This window comes from Vulpes lagopus, chromosome 3 (genome assembly GCF_018345385.1).
Source record: "Vulpes lagopus strain Blue_001 chromosome 3, ASM1834538v1, whole genome shotgun sequence".
In the NCBI taxonomy this organism is placed as follows: Eukaryota; Metazoa; Chordata; class Mammalia; order Carnivora; family Canidae; genus Vulpes; species Vulpes lagopus.
Genome location: NC_054826.1, coordinates 113,833,442 through 113,846,046, shown reverse-complemented (window position 1 = coordinate 113,846,046; position 12,605 = coordinate 113,833,442). Strand labels below are relative to the sequence as shown.

The 12,605-nt window shown below is 45.2% G+C and overlaps 1 protein-coding gene across 5 annotated transcripts in view; it reads left to right on the top strand.

Moving 5' to 3' along the window:
- Positions 1-5,976: 5,976 nt before the first annotated feature.
- LOC121487624 (transport and Golgi organization protein 1 homolog) overlaps positions 5,977-12,605 on the top strand; it is a 46,610-nt gene continuing 39,981 nt past the window's right edge. For 4 of the 5 annotated variants that reach the window (XM_041749523.1, XM_041749520.1, XM_041749524.1 and 1 more), the window contains exon 1: positions 6,045-6,493. The gene's annotated coding sequence lies outside the window, so the exon portion shown is untranslated. Of the gene's footprint in view, positions 6,494-12,605 lie in introns of all 5 variants that reach the window. The other variant, XM_041749521.1, reaches the window with a different exon arrangement.

Genomic DNA, 12,605 nt, shown 5'->3' with positions numbered 1-12,605 from the left:
TATTTAAAAAAAAGGAGTCACTTGAGTCATGTGGGAAGCCGTCTATTCTGATAAGGGACTGAGTGTAAGAAAGAGAGCAAGATGGGGGAGGAAGGCATAGAGGGTACGCAAACCACAATAAACCTCCATTCTTTGTCAGTTTCAGAATCTAGACCAGTTCCCGAGAAGAACAGCAGCACCATCCCTAAAAAGAACCCAGAGATGGCTAAGGTAAATGCTGTTGGTTTTCAGTTGTAGCCATTTCTGAAAGATTATTCCAGATTGGAAAGCACCCGTCTTGGCCTTGTCCATTCATTGTGTCCTGTGAACTGTCTAAGGCATGTTCACCTTTCAAAATGCAGGCTGTTTACCAAAGAGCCTATAGGCTTCTCCATTAGAGATCCTCACCTAAGGTGGTACCTCCAAAAGCTACAGGTGCTTAGAGATGTATGACCACAGGATGCATACCGTGTGTGTGTGTGTAAATAAGTCAAGGTAGGTGACATCTCACTCTATCCTGATATGCCATCTGGCGACCTCTTTGCTGTTTGCTTTCATGTGGAAGTGGTAGGTTGCTGGTTTTTGGGTCAGGAGACTAATGTGGGGCAATGTCTGGGGTAATCCCCACAGGTGGAAAATGGGAAAAACCATGCCCTGCCTGGCACTCTGTGCTACGTGCTTTGGGAAGATTTGAGTGTGTATAGAGAAGGTGGGTTTGCTACCTCATGTGCATTCCATCCATTGGGTAAGGACACAACCCAGTATTCCTTCAGGTGACCCCTGGGTGAGATTATAATGAACTCTGCCAGGTGACACAGGTGTAGTAGAAAACGTCCACAGGACCAGCAGCCGTGAAGAAGGGATACCAGTGACAACATGCAGGCTCAACCCCTCACCCATGTTTTCTGTTGTGTGCCTGTGAACGGGTAGTCATGTGGTTTGGGTGGCTGTGCTGGCTGACAGGGTCTCCCCTGACCCACCATGGGAGTTTCACACCTACTCTCCAGACACATTTGTTTGCATCTAGTGATGTAGAGTCAGCTCCTCGGTGGTCCTTGGCACTGAAGAACTCTGCACTTGCTCTGTACCTAAGCTAAGGAGCATTCTGATCAACGGTGACGTAGATCCATAGAGCTGGTTCCCACTAATTCGTAGGGTCGTGTTCCTCTCAGAAAGCATTTTTCCAGATCTCCTGCTGGACCCCAGAAACTCCCATCTCCTCAGTGTTGTCTGTTGCCATGGACAGCCCTGTAGCAATAGAAGACCCCTTGTCAGGTAGGGAAACAGAGCAGGGTCAGACAGGGGCTGGTGGATAGCGCTTTGACCCTTAAGGGGCTGTATTTCCATATTTGAACATTGGGCTTCTCATTGCTTCTCATTGTATTCATTCTTACTGAGTATATACATAATAAGCCTCTGGGGCCTCAAGGAATGAGGAGAGTAAAGTAGGCCTGGCCACACTTGCCTGCCTGTCTGTGACATGCTTTTTATGAGTCATTTGTTGTGGCCACTGTTCAACTGGTAGGACAAGACACCTTGATGTCCTGCCTTCTGAGAGATGGTTGGTGATGTGTGGTGACACTAACTTCCTTCCTTTGGCATCCTTCAGCTGCCCCGGACTGTGTGCTGGCATTTGGTGGAGGTCTAGGGTTTTGTGGCCCTAGTGCTCTGCTCTCCTGAAGCTGAGAGTGAACAAGGGTCCAGGTGCTGATACTTGTTTCATTGGGTTTCATGTTCTGCTTCTGTCTGTCATAGCAACATACCACTGATTTCTGTTCTGCAGAACCCTTGTGGGGTTCTTTCTACAAGATCACTTCCTGCTGTATAAGGCCCATGTGGACATTGTACCCCACAAGTCCCCTTTCATTACCTTCCTGGGGCCCTGGGACACATCTCCCTCCACCCTCCCATTGGCCTCTGGGTCCTTTATTCTGCACCCAGATCTACACCCAGGATATGATATGAAACATATGAGTTGACTTATAAACTGTATTGTCTTCTTTCTTATCAGGTTGGTAAAGCAAAGGCAGAGTTTGTGCTGAGGGCCTCACAGTGCAAGGAGAACTCTGGCTGAGGACATTGTAACATTCTAGAGTTTCTCAGGATATTCATGGGTTGTACTTAGCTATTTCCACACACTGAAGAGTTCGGTGGAACTGGGTCAGGCAGGAAGTGTCTCTCTTGCTGAATGGCAGACACATTCATTATAGTCATGTCCAGAGTCCACATTCATTGTTCTAGAATGGATGAGACACATCTCTCGCTTCGTGTTCAGCATGGTGAGTTTAATCTGTCATTTGATTAGTTATAAACCCTTGAAGCAGAGCTGTGGTCCCTTCATTAATCATTAGAATAGGGGTCTCCCCATTGTCCTCGGTAGTCAGTTGGTACCTGTGGGAAACCCACTTGTCCCATAAGGGAAGTGAGAATGAGAAACAGTGGCACATACAAGAGGCAAGTATGGAGGACCTGTGTGAATGCTGCTCAGTCACTTCCAATTGGATACACTTCCGACTTTTCTATGGTGTTGTTCAGATATAGATGCAGGTGCATGATCTGTAAGGAATAGCAGGACCCATGCTGGCCTCACGTGTTATGGGAATTATGGGAATGTTGCTAAAGACATTGTAACTTTCTTCAATTGCTCAGGAGATACAGTGTGTGATAGACTTTGTCTTTTAGTCACACTGAGATGGTTGGCAGGTGCCTTTGTGGGGAAGGAGAGCTGCTCTTTACCGAGTGTTGGGCACAGCAGGTCAGGGTGTGCACATTGTACAGAGACAATATTGTACTCTGGGAGGGACAAGGCCCACTCTCAACTTTAGGAATTTAAGGAGTCTGATAGAAGGGAGGTACACATTAATTAAACATCAGAGATGTTGTGTTACACATGAGGGAAGCACCAGCAACATACCTGAAGGACAAGTGAGGGTGCCCTGATCCCACAGACACAGGAAGTTGTGGATAAGAAGAAGAATGGAGGTGCTCAGGGGTGTGGATTGGCCGCCTTCAGCTAGAGCAGCAGCCCTTTCTGGCAGGCCAGCATCTTGAGCAGTGAGTGTGAAGGCATCATGAGATACATACCTGGTCTGTTCCATCACACAGAGTGGATAATGCTATTATTTGTATCAAAATGTCATTGTCGCCGTAGTTAATTTATAATTGATAAAGATTGCTGTTTGCCCTGAATTTCTGAAGGTTCTGAACTGTGTGAAGGAATGTCATGGAGATTTGGGAAGTTGAATTGGTTCTTTTGGGAGTCTTATCTGCCCTAATTTGTGTGTCCCCGTGAGAAAAATGTGAGGATTGGACCTAGATCAGCTGAGTGACTGATTGGCCTTCAGCTTGAGTCAGACCCTTAGTGGGGGATTCAGGGTTGACCGGGAGCCACATTAGCTTCAGCCCTGTCACCCCAGCTCTGCATCGGCTGTCACCACCCTGTCTGCAACTTTGCATCTCCCTGAACTTCCATCACAATATCCTGTGGCTCTGCCTCTGTCTTGGCCCTAGTACCAGCTCTCAGTGGGGCTTACTCAGAGCCACAGCATTGTTATCTATGAAATGGAGACCATATTGGTTTCTGAGGTCATTAGAGGAATAGGAGTTGAGGTACATAAAGAATGTGCACCTGGGTGGGTCAGTCAGCTAAGCATCTGACTCTTGATTTCTGCTTAGGTCATGGTCTCAAGGTTCTGAGATCAAGTCCCACATTGGGCTCAGCACTGAGTGTGGAGCCTGCTTGGGATCTCTCTATACGCCTTCCCTGTTTTCTCACAAGTTTGCCCGCCCTTTCTCTTTCTTTCTCTCTCTTTCTCTCTCTCTCTCAAAGAAAAAAAAAAGATTATGCAAAATAATTGGGCTGTTGGCCACTCTCCCTTCTCACTGTTTACATGAAAATAGATCCATGCAGATAATCATCAAAAAATGTTCATTAAGTCCCTGAAACTACCACTAAGGGTATAACACCTCAGCCCAGAGATTGGCAATCCTCATTTCAAAGATATGAAATGAGGATTTTTTCTATTAACTTACAGGTCCTAGCCAAGAAGGTAATAAAGGGTATTCATGAGACCACGTACATTCAGAGATTTATATCAGAGCTGTGATGAAAGTTATTTTCTATAACATAGATTCACAGAGGCAGCCATACCCTCAATTGTTCATTTAAGGCCTCACATATACTGTGAAGGCAAAATGCATATAGCAAAACAGAAGATCCCATTGAAATAACCCCAAACCTCTTTGCCTTACAGGATTGTTTCAGATTTGAAGACTTCCTTGAACAGTAACAACCTGGTTGTTCAGAGAGCATATTTAGAAAAGGTGTCAGATCTGCCTAAGGGTCAGAGTGTTTCCCCTTCCAATCCTGTCCCCTGTGCTTTGTCACTCCTGGTATCCCTCTAATAAACCTTTCATGGTTCTCTCTCCATGTCAGCGTCTGCTTTCACCAGGACCTACCATCCCTCCCCTTGAGTGCATAATGTGAATCCTGCATACACAGTAAACAAACTGGCAGAAATGGTGGTGATGGGGGATGGCCACAAGATTACCCTTTGTGGGATCTTTACTGCAAGGGGCCCAGGAAACCCTTCTGGGGAGGTGGACTCATCTAGTATTTAGATCTGTTGGTTGTTTTATTTACTCTGTTGGTAGATGCTCTTGAGCGCATGTCTCCTGCTGGTTTAGTGGGTGTGAAGTGATCAGCAGGACAAGTGTCTGTCCCCAGGCAAAGTGGTCTATTGTGATGGTGAGAATTGAACAAAGGGTCAGGAGTGGCCCTGGAAACCCAGTGAAGAGGCCCTGCATTAAGGCAAGTTTTGTGCACTGGCTTCCCCATACCAGCTGCGCCCAACAGTACAAATCTAGGTGAGCTCTGAGGGAGCTGACAGTGGCAGTTTTCTTGGTAAGACCCATAAATTCCCAGTCTTCCCACAGTTTCCTATGAGGTAATAGGCAGGGAACAGGTCAATGATGGGAGACCCATTGCTCCCCCACCATGCAGGAGAAGTTGGGGAAGTTGGGTGTGTGCTTCTGGATCCTTTTAGGTCCTCCAGGCCAATCCATTGTGCATCAGAGCTCCATGATCCTGCAGAGCCCTCCTTTCCAGGCTGTGGAGGCAGCCATCTTCCAGCAGCTTTGGGGTGATGGTTTGGGCCACAAAGGTGTTAAGGTCTGTCTGTCCACATGCTGTCCAGGGGTGACTGGTGACCTCACTGCTGCAGCCAAGGTCAGCCTAAGCCGCCTTTGTAAATGGGATGGTCATGCCCTGGGAGCAGGGTGTGGACTGAAACATGGCAGGAGACCAGCAAAGAGAGGAGATGTGGTTCCCTGTTGTCCTAGACAGGGCTACACAGAGCAGACGATCTGAGGGCCTGAGGAGAGACAGAGACTGTCAGGGAGAGAGACAGTAAGGGAATGGGGAGGTGGTGGTGGGGGCAAGTCCTAGAAAGTGAGAGGAAGAAAGAGAGGAAGACAGAGTAGGGAGAAACAGAGAAAAGAGGAATTACAAAGAGGAATGGAGGTTCCTGGTCCAGGGGTGTGGAGGGGGAACCATGGGCGAGGATGGAGGGGTCTATGAAGGGGATCTGAGTGTTGGGACCAGTAGGGGCCAGAATTCTGGGCATCAGATTCCCTGAGTCCACTGCTCCCAGCTCCCACCTTCCTGGGGCTGAGCTTGGCAGAGGTCATTTCACTTGGGAAGATGGGAGCACCTCCTTTTGCATGGATTTGTGGGGCCCAGCCTCAGGATCTGTCATAGAGAGAGATGGCTTGGCTTGGCTGGAGCAGAGCACCCTCTCTGCCTCCAGCTGATGGGCCCGGACCTTGAGCATTGCCGGGATTCCCAGGACGGCCAGCAGAGGGCGCGCGCGCGCCACCCCCAGAGAGGGGCAGGGTCTCTGCGTGCGCAGCCACGGCCAGCAGAGGGCGCGCGTCGGCTGCGCTGACCCAGGGCGCCTCAGGGCGGGAAGGGCCTGTGCAGCCACAGGAGGATCCAGCCCAGTGCGCTGCAGGCGCCTCAGGGCAGAGAGCCAGAGCTGCGTTTCCAGCAGGTTCTGCTGGCCGCCCCGGGGAGACCCTGGGGGCTTTGCAGCTACTTGGCGTCTCCTGAGGTACGAGCGGGACAGAAGCTGCCTTGTCGGGCTGAGTGCTGAGGAGGGGCCTCTGGGGGGCTTCCCCCCGGGACACGCTGGTCAGTGAGTGAGCAGCACAATCCCTTGTGTTTTCTGGGCTGTTCCCGTCGTTTGGTCCTCATTTTCCCTGAGGGTGTTTGAACAAGAAGTATTTGACTCAGGGATCCGTGGATTGGGGGGTCCCTCGACGCCACGTCACAGATGCTGTGGTTGGTTTATTACAGATGCAGGCTTGTTTCTGGGGAGAAATCCTGACCCCAAATCAGAGGAACTGGAGCCACACTCAGCGGCGACGAAAATACAGGAACTGCTGACTCTCAGCTCCTCCGAGAGTGGGGACCTGGGGTCCCACGTTCTGTGTCCTCCTGGAACCGGAGCCTGAGGTAAAAGCACAAACTGCCCTCTTGTTTGTAACCTTAAGAGGTAGAAACTCTCAGGGATTTACCAGCAAAAATTGGATTTTTTTGGAAGAAAGAATGAATGCGTGACAAAGAAGCTGTGACTAAACCTTAGGCACTTTAGGGAGAATTGGAGAGTCTCACTGTTTTCAGGAGAAAAGGGGGCTCATTTGGGGGCTGTTGTGAACAGAAAGCCCTTGGAGCATCTGGTAGTTCAGAGTGTTGTGGAACGTGGGTGAGTCTGGTTGGAGGAGGTGAGGTGGTGATAGAGACATGAGAAAATGAGTTTCTGAGGATCCCTGGGTGGCTCAATGGTTTGGCGCCTGCTTTCGCCCAGGGCATGATCCTGGAGTCCTGGGATCAAGTCCCACATCAGGCTCCCTGCATGGAGCCTGCTTCTCCTCTGTGTCTCTGCCTCTCGCTCTCTCTCTCTGTGTGTCTTTCATGAATAAATAAAATCTTTTTTTTTTTTGTAAGAGAAAACGAGTTCCTCTAGTTGGATTAGTGAAGTATCCATATGCATGTCAAGTCCATGCCTTCCTGTTGGGTCCCCTGATTATTTCGAGTGGTTGTGAGAACTTCCCCTGCCAAAATCTCCTGACTCTGTTTTGTGACATTTCCCATTAAGACTTTTCACCTTCTGAGCAAGATTTTCCTTGATAAGCAAATTAAGTCAGAGAAAGACAGCTACTATGTGATTTCAGTCATATGTGGAATTTATGAAATAGAAAAAAATCAGCAAAGAGAAAAAAAGAGGCCAACCAAGAAACAGACTTAACTCTAGAGAACAAAAGATGGTTATCAGAGAGGAGGTGGGGGGGCAGGGAAACAGGTGCAACAAGTGATGGGGATTAAGTCCTGCACTTGTGATGGGCACCAGGTGTTGCATGAAAGCCTTGAATCACTATATTGTAAACCTGAATGGAATATAACAGTGTATGTAAACTAATTGTGATTTAAAAACTTTAGAAAACTTTCCTTGGAAGGATTTGTGATAATCACTCAAGTTCTTTGCATTTGGTTGGATTGTATTTCAGTGCCAGCAAGGCCTTTTTCTGGCTGGCATGTCTCATGTTGGAGGCAATGTGCACAGCGGATATAAACCACTTAAGTGACAGTTGAGGAACAAGGAGGGTTAGAAGGAAGAAATTCCCACGTATGTCCCATATGAGATCTGTAGCTGCTTATGATTGAGGCCGCTGAGCCAGCATCACCTCATCAGGGACAGCCTTTCTACAAAGGATTCAGAGATAGCAAGTACAGAATCAAAAGCAAGATGACAGTCCCAAAGCATATGTTGGTTCTAAACCAGGTCCCTAGGTCTGAAAGTAGCCAACTGGAATCCAAGAAAGCCTGGTCATTGGTCCTTAGTTTTAGGTTGTGGGAAATTGAGGATGCCTCGAGTCTCCCTGGATCCAGATGTCGCCCTTGTTCTGAGATCAGGTGACCTATGTATCTAACCTGAATTTGAGCAAACTAGAGTTTTTCTTTGGAGACTTTATGTCTCTTGTAAGGCCAGAAGATTTCACACATGGATGCAGTCTTCCTGTGAAGAGGTATGAGGAGGGGAGCAGACATGCCAATCATCTGCATTTTGTAACAAAGGAGAGCCCACGGAGCATTTTCTGTCATGTGTGGGCAACATGGGTAAAGGGGAGATAGGGAGAACAGGCCTCCAGTTATGGAGTATGTCACAAGAATAAAAAGCAAAGTGTAAGGAATACAGTCAATGATATTGTAATAGTGATGTAAAGGGATAGACTACCGGTAGCTATACTTGTGGTGAACAGAGCATAATGTATAAACTTGAAAAATCAGTTGTACACCTGAAACTAACATAATATCACGTGTCAACTGTACTCAAGAAAAAAAAAGGAAAGAGAAAATAACTCAGAAATATGGGGTCTGTTTAGATCCTCAGAAGCCTTAATTTCAAGGCTTAGGTTTAGGAGAGGAGGGAGCGAGGGGGCTTCAGAGGAAGAGGAAGGTTTGGTAGAAGGATTAGAGGGAAAGAGGAGGTGAGAGGGCACAGAAAGAGCAGGGGCGGGTGGTGCCAGAGGTGTGTCCTGAGCACAGGTAGTTGCCTTCCTTCTGTAGACAAAGAAGGTGGGAAAGAAGACTCGGAACACTTTTTTGTCCTTTTAATTATAAGCTTGCCTCATTTAGTTCATAAATTGTATTTGGAGAAATGCAGTTTTTAATTCTTTTTTTTAATAAATTGATTTTTTATTGGTGTTCAATTTACCAACACACAGAATAACACCCAGTGCTCATCCCATCAAGTGTCCCCCTCAGTGCCCGTCACCCATTCACCCCCACCCCCTGCCCTCCTCCCCTTCCACCACCCCTAGTTCATTTCCCAGAGTTAGGAGTCTTTATGTTCTGTCTCCCTTCCTGATATTTCCCACACATTTCTTCTCCCTTCCCTTATATTCCCTTTCACTATTATTTATATTCCCCAAATGAATGAGAACATACACTGTTTGTCCTTCTCCGATTGACTTACTGCACTCAGCATAATACCCTCCAGTTCCATCCACGTTGAAGCAAATGGTGGGTATTTGTCATTTCTAATGGCTGAGTAATATTCCATTGTATACATAAACCGCATCTTCTTTATCCATTCATCTTTCGATGGACACCGAGGCTCCTTCCACAGTTTGGCTATTGTGGACATTGCTGCTAGAAACATCGGGGTGCAGGTGTCCTGGCGTTTCATTGCATCTGAATCTTTGAGGTAAATCCCCAACAGTGCAATTGCTGGGTCGTAGGGCAGGTCTATTTTTAACTCTTTGAGGAACCTCCACACAGTTTTCCAGAGTGGCTGCACCAGTTCACATTCCCACCAACAGTGTAAGAGGGTTCCCTTTTCTCCGCATCCTCTCCAACATTTGTTGTTTCCTGCCTTGTTAATTTTCCCATTCTCACTGGTGTGAGGTGGTATCTCATTGTGGTTTTGATTTGTAAGCTTTTGCTTTTGTAAGCTTTTTTCATTTTTGCTTTTGTTTCTTTTGCCTTCGTGGATGTATCTTGCAAGAAGTTACTGTGGCCAAGTCCAAAAAGGGTGTTGCCTGTGTTCTCCTCTAGGATTTTGATGGAATCTTGTCTCACATTTAGATCTCTCATCCATTTTGGGTTAATCTTTGTGTATGGTGGAAGAGAGTGGTCCAGTTTCATTCTTCTGCATTTGGATGTCCAATTTTCCCAACACCATTTATTGAAGAGACTCTCTTTCTTCCAATGGATAGTCTTTCCTCCTTCATCGAATATTAGTTGACCATAAAGGTCAGGGTCCACTTCTGGATTCTCTATTCTGTTCCATTGATCTATGTGTGTGTTTTTGTGCCAGTACCACACTGTCTTGATGACCACAGCTTTGTAGTACAACCTGAAATCTGGCATTGTGATGCCCCCAGCTATGGTTTTCTTTTTTAAAATTACCCTGGCTATTCAGGGTCTTTTATGATTCCACACAAATCTTAAAATAATTTGTTCTAACTCTCTGAAGAAAGTCCATGGTATTTTGATAGGGATTGCATTAAACGTGTAAATTGCCCTGGGTAACATTGACATTTTCACAATATTAATTCTGCCAATCCATGAGCATGGAATATTTTTCCATCTCTTTGTATCTTCCTCAATTTCTTTCAGAAGTGTTCTATACTTTTTAGGGTATAGATCCTTTTCCTCTTTGGTTAGATTTATTCCTAGGTATCTTATGCTGTTGGGTGCAATTGTAAATGGGATTGACTCCTTAATTTCTCTTTCTTCAGTCCCATTGTTAGTGTATAGAAATGCCATTGATTTCTGGGCATTGATTTTGTATCCTGCCACGCTACCAAATTGCTGTATGAGTTCTAGCAATCTTGGGGTGGAGGCTTTTGGGTTTTCTTTGTAGAGTATCATGTCATCTGTGAAGAGGGAGAGTTTGACTTCTTCTTTGCCAATTTGAATGCCTTTAATGTCTTTTTGTCGTCTGATTGCTGAGGCGAGGACTTCCAATACTATGCTGAATAGTAGTGGTGAGAGTGGACATCCCTGTCTTGTTTCTGATCTTAGGGGAAAGGCTCCCAGTGCTTCCCCACTGAGAATGATATTTGCTGTGGGCTTTTTGTAGCTGGCTTTTAAGATGTTGAGGAATGTTCCCTCTATCCCAACTCTCTGAAGAGTTTTGATCAGGAATGGATGCTGTATTTTGTCAAATGCTTTCTCTGCATCTAATGAGAGGATCATATGGTTCTTGGTTTTTCTCTTGCTGATATGATGAACCACATTGATTGTTTTTACGAGTGTTGAACCAGCCTTCTGTCCCAGGGATAAATCCTTCTTGGTCATGGTGAATAATTTTCTTAATGTGTTGTTGGATCCTATTGGCTAGTATCTTGTTGAGAATTTTTGCATCCATGTTCATCAGGGATATTGGTCTGTAATTCTCCTTTTTGGTGGGGTCTTTGTCTGGTTTCGGAATTAAGGTGATGCTGGACTCATAGAACGAATTTGGAAGTACTCCATCTCTTTCTATCTTTCCAAACAGCTTTAGTAGAATAGGTATGATTTCTTCTTTAAACGTTTGATAGAATTCCCCTGGGAAGCCATCTGGCCCTGGACTCTTGTGTCTTGGGAGGTTTTTGATGACTGCTTCAAATTCCTCCCTGGTTATTGGCCTGTTCACATTTTCTATTTCTTCCTGCTCCAGTTTTGGTAGTTTGTGGCTTTCTAGGAATGTGTCCATTTCTTCTAGATTGCCTAATTTATTGGTGTAGACTGTTCATAATATGTTTTAAAAATCGTTTGTATTTCCTTGCTGTTGGTAGTGATCTCTCCTTTCTCATTCGTGATCTTATTATTTTGAGTTCTCTCTCTTCTTTTTAATAAGGCTGGGTAATGGTTTATCTGTCTCATTAATTCTTTCAAAGAACCAACTCCTGGTTTTGTTGATTTTTTCCAAAGTTCTTCTGGTCTCGGTTTCATTGAGTTCTGTTCAAATCTTTATTAACTCTCTTCTTCTGCTGGGTGTAGGATCTATTTGCTGTTTTTTCTCCAGTTCCTTTATGTGTGACGTTAGCTTGTGTATTTAAGTTTTTTCCAATTTTTGAAGGCGGCTTGTATTGCGATGTGTTTCCCTGTTAGGACCGCTTTTGCTGTATCCCAAAGATTTTAAACAGTTGTATTTTCATTTTCATTAGTTTCCATGAGTCTTTTTAATTATTCTCTAATTTTCTGGTTGACCCATTCATCCTAGTAGAATGCTGTTTAACCTCCATGTGTTTGAGTTTCTTCCAAATTTCTTCTTGTGATTGAGTTCTAGGTTCAAAAAATTATGGTCTGAAAATATGCAGGGGGCAATCCCAATCTTTTGGTATTGATTGAGACCTGATTTGTGACCCAGTATGTGATCTATTCTGGAGAAAGTTCCATGTGCACTTGAAAAGAATGTGTATTCAGTTGAGTTTGGATGTAAAGTTCTGTAGATATCTGTGAAATCCATCTGGTCCAGTGTATCATTTAAAGCTCTTGTTTCTTTGGAGATGTTCTGTTTAGAAGATCTATCGAGTGTAGAAAGCGCTAGATTGAAGTCACCAAGTATAAGTGTATTATTATGTAAGTATTTCTTCAGTTTGGTTATTAATTGGTTTAAATATTTGGCAGCTCCCACATTTGGGGCATATATATTGAGGATTGTTAAGCCCTCTTGTTGGATAGATCCTTTGAGTATGAGATAGTGTCCCTCTTCATCTCTCACTATAGTCTTCGGGGTAAATTTTAATTTATCTGATATGAGGATGGCTACCCCTGCTTTCTTTTGAGGACCATTTGAATGGTAAATGGTTCTCCAACTTTTTATTTTCAGGTTGTAGGTGTCCTTCTGTCTAAAATGAGTCTCTTGTAGACAGCAAATAGATGGGTCCTGCATTTTTATCCAGTGTGAAACCCTGCGCCTTTTGATGGGGTCATTAAGCCCATTCACGTTCAGAGTGACTATTGACAGATATGAGTTTAGTGTCGTCATGGTATCTATTCAGTCCTTGTTTTGGTGGATTGTTCCACTGAACTTCTTCTTAAAGGGGAATTTTAAGAGTCCCCCTTAAAATTTCTT